General features: G+C 35.2%; 1 non-coding gene across 1 annotated transcript; it reads right to left on the bottom strand.

Annotated features, from left to right (window-relative positions):
* Positions 1-8958: 8958 nt before the first annotated feature.
* LOC111726034 lies at positions 8959-9092 on the bottom strand. Its single transcript, XR_002773935.1, has one exon. It is a non-coding gene; the product is annotated as a U4 spliceosomal RNA (small nuclear RNA).
* Positions 9093-9282: the final 190 nt, after the last annotated feature.

Raw genomic sequence — 9282 nt, 5'->3', positions numbered from 1 at the left:
ATTTTATCAAATGGTGTTTTGACATCTACTGAAATAATTATATGGTTTTTGTTTTTGATTCTGTTAAGGTCATACATTATGTTCATTAACTTATGTATGTGGAACCATCCTTGTATTCCTGAGATACATCCATTTGATCATGGTAAATGATTTTCTTAATGTGCTGTTCAATTCAGTTTGCTAGTATTTTTTTGTTTATGGTTATCAGTGGTAGTGGCCTGTTGTTTTCTTTTTATATTTTGTCTGTTTTTTTTTTTTTTTTGATATCAGGGTAGTACTGGCCTTGTAAAATGAGTATGAAATAGTTCTCTGCTCTTCGGTTACTTTGAAGAATTGGAGTAGGTTTGATTCTTCTTTAAATGTTTTGTAGAATTCAGTAGTGAAGACATCAAGCTTTTTTTTACTGTAAGATGTTTTAAATGGCTTTGTTCTCATTAGTAATTTTGTTTCTTTTTTTCCAATTATCTATTTTTTTCATGGCTCGATTTTAGTAGGTTTTATATGTACAGGAATTTGCCGATTTCTTCTTTTTTTTAAAAAGTATTGGCATATAGTTATTCATAATAGCCTATTAAAGCCTATTTTTTTTTTGTAGTTCTGAGGTCTTAGTTATGTCCCTTTTTTCATTTCTGATTTTATTTCTTTGTGTTTATTCTCTTTTTTCTTCATCTAGGTAAATGTCAGTTTTGTTTGTCTTTTCAAAAAATAAGTTTTCACTGTGTTGAGCTGCCATAATAATTTTTAGTCTCAGTTTCCTTCATTTCTGCTCTAATCTTTTTTTGTTTGTTTCTTTACTTTTCTTAATGTGGGTTTGTTTGGTTCATGTTTGTTTAGTTCATTGAATTTAATTGTTAGATTGTTTATTTGAAGTTCTTTTACTTTTTCTTTTCAGCCTAGGTAGAGTGGGGTGTCGTCACAGGTCACAGTAACCTCAAACTCTTGGGTTTAAGCAATTCTCTTGCCTCAGCCTCCCAAGTAGCTGGGACTACAAGAGCCCACCATAACACCTGGCTATTTTTTGTTGCAGTTGTCACTGTTGTTTCAGCTGGCCTGGGCAGGGTTTGAACTTGCGAGCCTCGGTGTATGCGGCTGGCGACTTACCCGCTCAGCTATAGGCACAGAACATTTTTTCACTTTTTTAATATAGGGATTTATTACTATAAAATTCCCTCTTAGTACTGCTTTTTATGTACCCTGTAGACTTTAGGATGTTATATTTCCATTTTCCTTTGTTTGAAGAAATTTTTCAATTTTTAATAAAATTTTCTCATTTATCCATTAGTTGTTCAAGACCATATAATTTTATTTTCTGATGTATTTGTATTTTCCTAAGGTACTCTTATTATTTATTTCTAGTTTCAAGCTATTGTGGTCATAAAAGGTATTTGACATTATTTCTTTTTTTTTCATATTTTTTCTGACTTTCTTTATTGCCCAAGATATGGTCTGTTACATAGAATGTTCCCTGTGGTGAATAAAAGAGTATTTTTTTTTGCAGTCTAATAAGACGTCCTGGAAATGTTGGTTAGGCCTATTTGGTCTAGTATGGAGTTTAACTTTTTTGTTGTTGTTGTTCATTTTCTTTGTGGATGTTCTGTCCATTACTGGCACTGAGATGTTGAAAATTCCCTGCTGTGATTGTATTATAATCTATCTCTCTCTTTTGGTCTATTAATGTTTGCTTTATATGTTTAGGAGCTACAGTATTGGGTGCACAGATATTTATAATTTTTTACATCTTTTTGCTGAATTGACCCTTTTATCCTTGTATATGGAATTGCATAACTGGAATTCATCATTTAGAAAACATCACAGAAATTTGAGTTGAGGGACATTGAACAAAATAACTTTCTAATACTCTTCAAAAGTGTCATAATCATGACACTTCTCCAGGTTGTAAGACATGACAAGTAAATGCAGTGTGGGCTCTTGAAGTGCGTCCTTGATGTTAAAGACATTAATGTGGGAAAGATATTTGAATGAGTTTCATATATTATTCAGTAGTAGTCTATCAATAATAATTTTTTGGTTCTAGCAGTAATAATACTATGATAATATGAGATAATGATATTTGGCCAAGGTGAATAAAGATAAAGTAGCTCTGTGTACTATACTTACTACTTCTTTTGATCATATTTATTGTTTTTTTATTGCTAAGTCTAGTATAAATTATCTGCTCCATAAAAGCTTGAGTTAATAAATATGCATCCATTAGTTGAAACAAGGTAGTTGTTACTTGGTCCTCCTTTGAATTTAATAAAAAATGGTAAACCTGAAAGTATTGTTATGTGGAAGCACTCAAGTGTATCAATGTGACAGTATTTTCAGTATTTATTTACAAGTTAACTTTAAAGTGAAATGCCTTGGCTTGGCACCTGTGGCTCAAGTGGCTAAGGTGCCAGCCACATACACTTAAGGTGGTGGGTTTGAATCCAGCCCAGGCCCGCCCACAACTGATGGCTGCAACCAAAAAATAGCCGGGCGTTGTGGTGGGCGCCTGTGGTGCCAGCTACTTGGGAGGCGGAGGCAGGAGGCTCGCTTGAGCCCAGGAGTTGGAGGTTGCTGTGTGCTATGCTACGACACTCTACCCAGGGGGATAGCTTGAAGCTCTGTCTCAAAAAAAAATAAAAATAAAAAATAAAGTGAAGTGCCTTGTTGTCAAAATTCAAACAGAGTTTGACATTTTAAATTTTGTTTGTATTTTAAATTTTATTATATCTTAAAATATTAGTTTCTTTTGAGGTGTTTTTGTATGTTCCTAAGTAACCAGACAAATTCACTTATCTCTGAAACTAATGAAAAACATAATGGAATAAAATATTAAGAAAGAATATTTAAGCAGTGTTTGCCTAGCTGACATATATAGAAGAATAGACCCAGCAATTGCAGAATCTATATTCTTCTCAAATACACATGAAATAATCTACAAAAATTGATCATTAGGCAAAATTTGACAATACACAGTGTATTCTCCGACCAGAATGTAATTAATCTATAAATCAGCTAGAAATTTAGTTATCCCAAAATGTTTCCAAAATATGCATGGTTAATTTTTTATTTTTATTTTATTTTTAAAGCTTGGTTGGTTTTGATTGTAGGCTGATTTTCTGTATAAAATATTATTTGAGATAATGTGAAATTCGAGGTAATTTTATCTCCTCTAGGGAGCATTTGGTTTTGCTAACGATGGGATAGTTAGGTGAAGAAAGTTAGCAATCAGGAATTGAGAGCTTTTAAATGTGGGTCTCAAGTTTTGTGAGGAGGTTTTTATTTTTGGTTCACATGGACACTTAGGTCATAGTCCCTCGGGGATGCGAAATGAATTCTTAGGACGTTTTCCTGGGCCTGTTTTCTTCGGAGGGCTCTGAATCCAGTGTCCCCTGGGTTGAGTGAAACTACAAAAGTCCTGCTCTGTTGTTTATTCTCAGCTACAAATTTCTGCTTAGATCCTTTGTGTTCTTGGTCACCTACTTGGAATCAACAAAGAATTGTAAGGGGTAAAGCACTACTAGGTTTCTTTCTCATCAGCTGGACAACTCTTCTAATGTCTTATCCCTACAAATCTTTGCAACCTTGGATTTCTTCTTTAAACAGTTATGTTTAATAATTTCTCCAATTTTTCTAAATTTTGCTCTGGAGGATGGTGTGCTAAACCAGACTATTCATCTATACCTTCACAAACTCTATAAAATTTCCTTCATGATACCTTCACAACCTCTCTAAATTTTCTTTACGATATGCTTTAGTTTGTAGCTATTTATCCTTAAAATCAATTTATATAAAATTAAGAAGAAAAATTATTTTAAGGTGTAGATTCTCATGATCCTAGCAGTGCATCTTGTTGTTATTATTTGGTTAAACTCTTTCAATTAATTTTATTTAGTTGATTCAATAAACGTTTCTTCGGTACACTTATACCACACCTGTCACCTTCTGTCTTGGTAGCATATTACGGATGTATTGCCTAGTGTGAGGGCAGTCAAATGAATAAGGTGTATAGTACGGATGCAGGTGTATTTGGCCATAATGAAAGTATCAAAGATATAAAAAAAAGTGTATCTATCAAATCACAATCTCTGATGACATCGTCATTCGGGTAGTATACATATTGCCCCTGCAATATGTGATCATTTGTACAATAGAAATGCTCTGCTGATCATGACTCTAACAGAATAAAGAGACCACTTCTAGGGTAGAATTGAAAAAGCAGGGGGGGAGAGAGAGAGAGAGAGAGAGAAATAAAATACAAGGTTAAGAATTCTAATGAGGAAAGAGGAAAACTAGGGTCTGGGCTAGTGGATCACTCCTAGCACTCTGGGAGGCAGAGTGGGGGATTGACTAAACTCACAGGTTTGAGACCAGGCTGAGCAAGAGCAAGACTCTGTCTTGAAAAAAATACCTGACCTTGTAGCAGGCACCTGTAGTCCCTGCTACGTGGGAGGCTAAGCCTACAGAATTGCTTGAGCCCAAGATTTTGAGGTTGCTGTGAGCTATGACCCCAGTGCACTCTATACATAGTGGCAAAGTGAGACTCTATCTCAAAATAAAACTAAACAACAATAACAAATACAGATTAAAACTAAAGATCAAAAAAAAAAGCAGGTTTTATTTTATGTATTTTGAAGTTCTTTCATTAGGTGCACAAATATTTAGAGTTTTGGTATTCATGTTAAATGGATCCTTTAATAATGAAACTTCCCTTCTTATCTCTCTAATCATGCTCTTTTTCTTTTCTTCCTTTTTTTTTTTTTTTTGAGACAGAGTCTTACTATGTTACCCTCAGGAGAGTGCTGTGGTGTCACAGCTCACAGCAACCTCCAGGTTTTGGGCCTAGGCTATTCTCTTGCCTCAGCCTCCTGAGTAGCTGGGACTACAGGTGCCCACCACAATGCTCAGTTATTTTTTGTTGCCATATGGCCGGGGCCAAGTTCGAACCCACCATCCTTGGTATATGGGGCTGACACCCTACTCACTGAGCCACAGGCACTGGCCCATACTCTTTTTCTTAAAGTCATTTTTTTTTTTTACCTTGCATTACCATACACATAACAGATTTTTTTTTTTGAGACCGTCTCACTATGTCACCCTCAGTACAGTGTCACAGCTCAGAGCAGCCTCAAACTCTTTAGCTTAAGAGATTCACTATTGCCTCAGTCTCCCAAGCAGCTGGGACTATAGGTACCCACCACAGCATCTGGCTGTTTTTTTTTGTTGTTGTTGCAGTTGTTATTGTTGTTTAGCCAGCCCGGGCTAGGTTTGAGCTCACCAGCCTTGGTGTATATGCCTGCATTGTAACCACTGTGCTACGGGCGCCAAGCCCATACCACATTTCTTATGCTTACTTGAATCTGCTATGTCTTTTTCCATACTATTAATTTCAACCTAATTGTATTTTTTAATGAAAGTTGTTTTGTCTCATATACATTGAGGCTTCCTATTTTTTTTTCGAGACAGAGTCTCACTGTGTTGCCCTGGGTAGAGTGCCATGGTGTCACAGCTCACAGCAATCTCCAACTCTTGGGTTTAGACGATTCTTTTGCCTCAGCCTCTCAAGTAGTAGGGACTACAGGCATCTGCCACAGTGCCCTGCTATTTTTTGGTTGCAGTTGTTTTAGCTGGTCTGGACCAGGTTCGAACCCACCACCCTTGGTGTATGTGGCTGGCTCTGTAACCACTGTGTTATGGGTGCTGAGCCAAGACTTCCTATTTTTAAAAATCTGAAAACCTCTGCTTTTAATTAAAATGTTTAGGCCTTTTGAAAGTTTAATTCATTATTAATATAATTATTTTTCTTTTTTTTTATTAAATCATAGCAGTGTACATTAATACTATGATGGGGTACAGTGTACTGTTTCTGTATACAATTTTAAATACTTTCATCCAATTGGTTAACATAGCCTTCATGTCTTTTTCTTATTGTGTTAAGACATCTATATTCTACACTTAGAGTGATTCACATGTACCCTTATAGGATGAACCATAGGCGTGATCCCACCAATCACCCTTCCTCCATCCACTCTTCTCCATCCACCCTTCTCCCTCTTCTCCCCTCTCTCTCCCCCTCCCCATATTCCTGGGCTAAAATTGGGTTATAGCTTTCTTATGAAAGCTATAAATTAGTTTTATAGTAGGACTGAGTACATTGGATACTTTTTCTTCCATTCTTGGGATACTTTGCTAAGAAGAATAATTATTTTTCTAATAAACATTCAAAGAATGTACGATCTCTATTTTATTTAAACACTTCAAAATTACAGGAAGAGGGAATAATACCAATTCACTCCACAAGGACAGTGTAGACATTATACCAAAACCAAACCAAGACCTTATGAGAATGAATGAAGAAGTACAGGTCCATATTTTCATGAATAAAGATGCAAAAGTTCTAAGTGAAACAGTGTATAAAAAGCAGGGGCAGGGAGCACATATTATCTCAGTATATGTAGAAAAGTACTTGATAATATTCTGTTATGGTTAATGATAAAAATGCTAATTCTTGGTGAATTAGAAAGAAAAGATATCTTTAATAAGGAGTGTGTTTATAAGCAGCTTCAAGCTGCATAATTCAGAATAGGAAAAAAGTGAAAGTATTCCTTAAAGAATGCGGGGAGGAAAGCCACTCTCCACAGTTTCATTCATTTTGTATTGGAAGTGTTGTGCAATGCAGTAGTGTAAGAACAATAGGAGTATGAAGATTAGAAAGAAGAAATAAAAAAGGTTATTTGCAGATAATAGAATTTCTTATATAGAAAAGTTGAAGAAATTTAAATTATTTTAAAAATCAGAGTTTAGCAAGATGGCAGGAACTGAAATCAGTTGCATTTCTTTATACTAAAAGCAACTAAAATATTTTTTTGATGGGAAGAGTGCTATGTATTAGTTTGTGAGTTTCATTGTTTTGCCTTTACTGATGCACAAAAGGTCATGAAAGTATAACTGAAGGAAATAGGTCAGATGAGCCTGAACATAAGACTGTCTAGCTGCCAGGCTAAAATATATTTTAAAAGAAACTTCATTGATGGCAGTAATGGTGAATATAATGCACCAAGGGATAAATCTAAGTAAAAACATGTGCTCACCTCTGTTGGGAAAAATACAAATGTTTATTAAGAAGTATCAAAAAGGTACAAAAATATAGGATACTAGTGTGCTCAGTGTGGAAGTGGCAGATTTTCTCATCCAAAGACGGCTACAATAATATCTCCTGTCCCATCCACCTTTCTAAAAAGTGTAGGAGGTTTTGATAGGTAGTTCTACCCCATTCAGATGTGGGATTTGTGATTATGACCATGACAAAAAAGACACAATGTAACTTTCAAGGTTGGAGGATAAAAAGCAATAGAGCCTTGTCCTGGTTTCTCATGTAATATAATTTTTTAAGTTGACCATCTTTCCCTTCATTTTACATTTTCCTGTTCTATTTTTACTTGTTTCTTTTTTTCTGCCCACTGTTGTATCCATTGAACGTTTTTTTTATTATTTAATTTAGTTTCGAAACATTCTCACTCATTAGTTGACATCCTTTCCTTCAAAAGACGCTGTCTGGGGCCCTTCTCCAGATTCCGGGCCACCTTTAGTGAGGCTCTTGCACACGATCCAATGCAACACTCGCGATACTGCCCAAATTCCCAGGTCCCGTTCCATCCAACTGCCGTTACCAACTGGTAACAGAAGGTGGCACCATCTTGGCTCTCGCGCAGTTTGGTCTTGACGCATCTCCAGTATTCTGTTTCTGTCCCGTGCCACTTTTAGCATGGTGGAACTTTGAGGATTACAAATTTTCTGCCTCCTTTTCTCTGGTGGAATTTTTCCCTGGTGGAATTTTTCCCTGGATGCTATTGAGAAGGCAAGCATCATCTTAAAGCGCACGACGACGTCTCCCCACTGAGCGCTCCCCAGTTTATAATGAGAGGTCGATTCGTCATTTGAATCATTGCTTATTTGCGGGTAATATGTTCTTATTTCTCTGCTATTATTAGTGGTTATTAAATGCTAACGTTTTTTCATGTCATTAATACCTTCATGTTTCATGTATTTGTTCAATTATAGTATGCTAAAATATTTCAAAGTTTTATAGCTGTTATAACCCAGATTATTAATTTATATAAATAAGCCAATTAATTTATATTAATGAAATAGTTTTAGTGACAAATCCAAGATTATTTGCTATCAATATATGTATTTGAGCCAATTATGTACAAATTAGAACAATTTTGAGCTATGAAAATATTAAAGTTTTATTCTTATAATTGGTGATCTCATGATAATGTTGACCTGGATGAAAAATTGTATAAGAATCTCCCCAAAACTTTCCATAAAGAAAATTCAGTGACACTTGTATTGCCTATGGCAAAAAAAAAAATTTATGTCTACAATAATTATGTACATTCAAGGTTGGCAAAATATCTTATGTTCTTTAATGTATATAAAAATTAAAATCTGAATTGGTAGGGAAACAATTTATCGAACATAAGTGAGAGTAAAAAGAAAATATGCTTATATTACATATGCATAATATGTATATCATAATTACGTGTTTTCAAATAATGAAATTATAGCCTACATAACAAATTATATTAGTAAAAAGCATCAAAGGATAGCTACTAAATGCACTTAATATTTTATGTAATTAAAAATGAGAACATGATGGGAGTTTAAATATTGCTGCCTCTTTTTTTTATTCAGCCTGCTTAGAGACCATCAAAAATTAGCAGTGTTGATAGTGCCTGTGGGTCAGTGGGTAGGGCACTGGCCTATATACTATATACTCAAGGTGGTGGGTTCAAACCCAGCCCCTGCCAAACTGCAACAAAAAGATAGCTAGATGTTTTAGTGGTGGCCTGTAGTCCCAGCTACTGGGGAGGCTGAGGCAAGAGAATTGCCGAAGCCCAAGAGCTGGAGGTTGCTGTGAGCTGTGACGCCATGGTACTCTATTGAGGGCAATAAAGTGAGACTTTGTCTCTAAAAAAAAAAGTGCTAGTGCCAACTATATTGCAAATTGTTATGGTGGGGTATTGGGAGAAGTTTTCAATTAGGAGTATTTGCGCCTCAAATAAACCTCATTGGCTACGATACTGCCACTGCTCAAAGCTAATATTACTGCCTTTATGGAAAGAAATTTGACACCTTCCAGCAAAGTTTTTAATTTGTATTTGTTTTGCATGTTAATGTCACTTGTAGAACTGTATTTGACACAGGTACTTGTGCAAAAATGTATTAATGTATAAAAGACCAAATAATTGTAATATAAATAATAGTGTGTCTGCACTGCATACTGTACAA

Source organism: Otolemur garnettii, unplaced genomic scaffold (genome assembly GCF_000181295.1).
Source record: "Otolemur garnettii isolate 467f Iridium unplaced genomic scaffold, OtoGar3 scaffold00051, whole genome shotgun sequence".
Lineage (NCBI taxonomy): Eukaryota > Metazoa > Chordata > Mammalia > Primates > Galagidae > Otolemur > Otolemur garnettii.
This window is presented reverse-complemented; position numbering and strand designations above follow the sequence as displayed.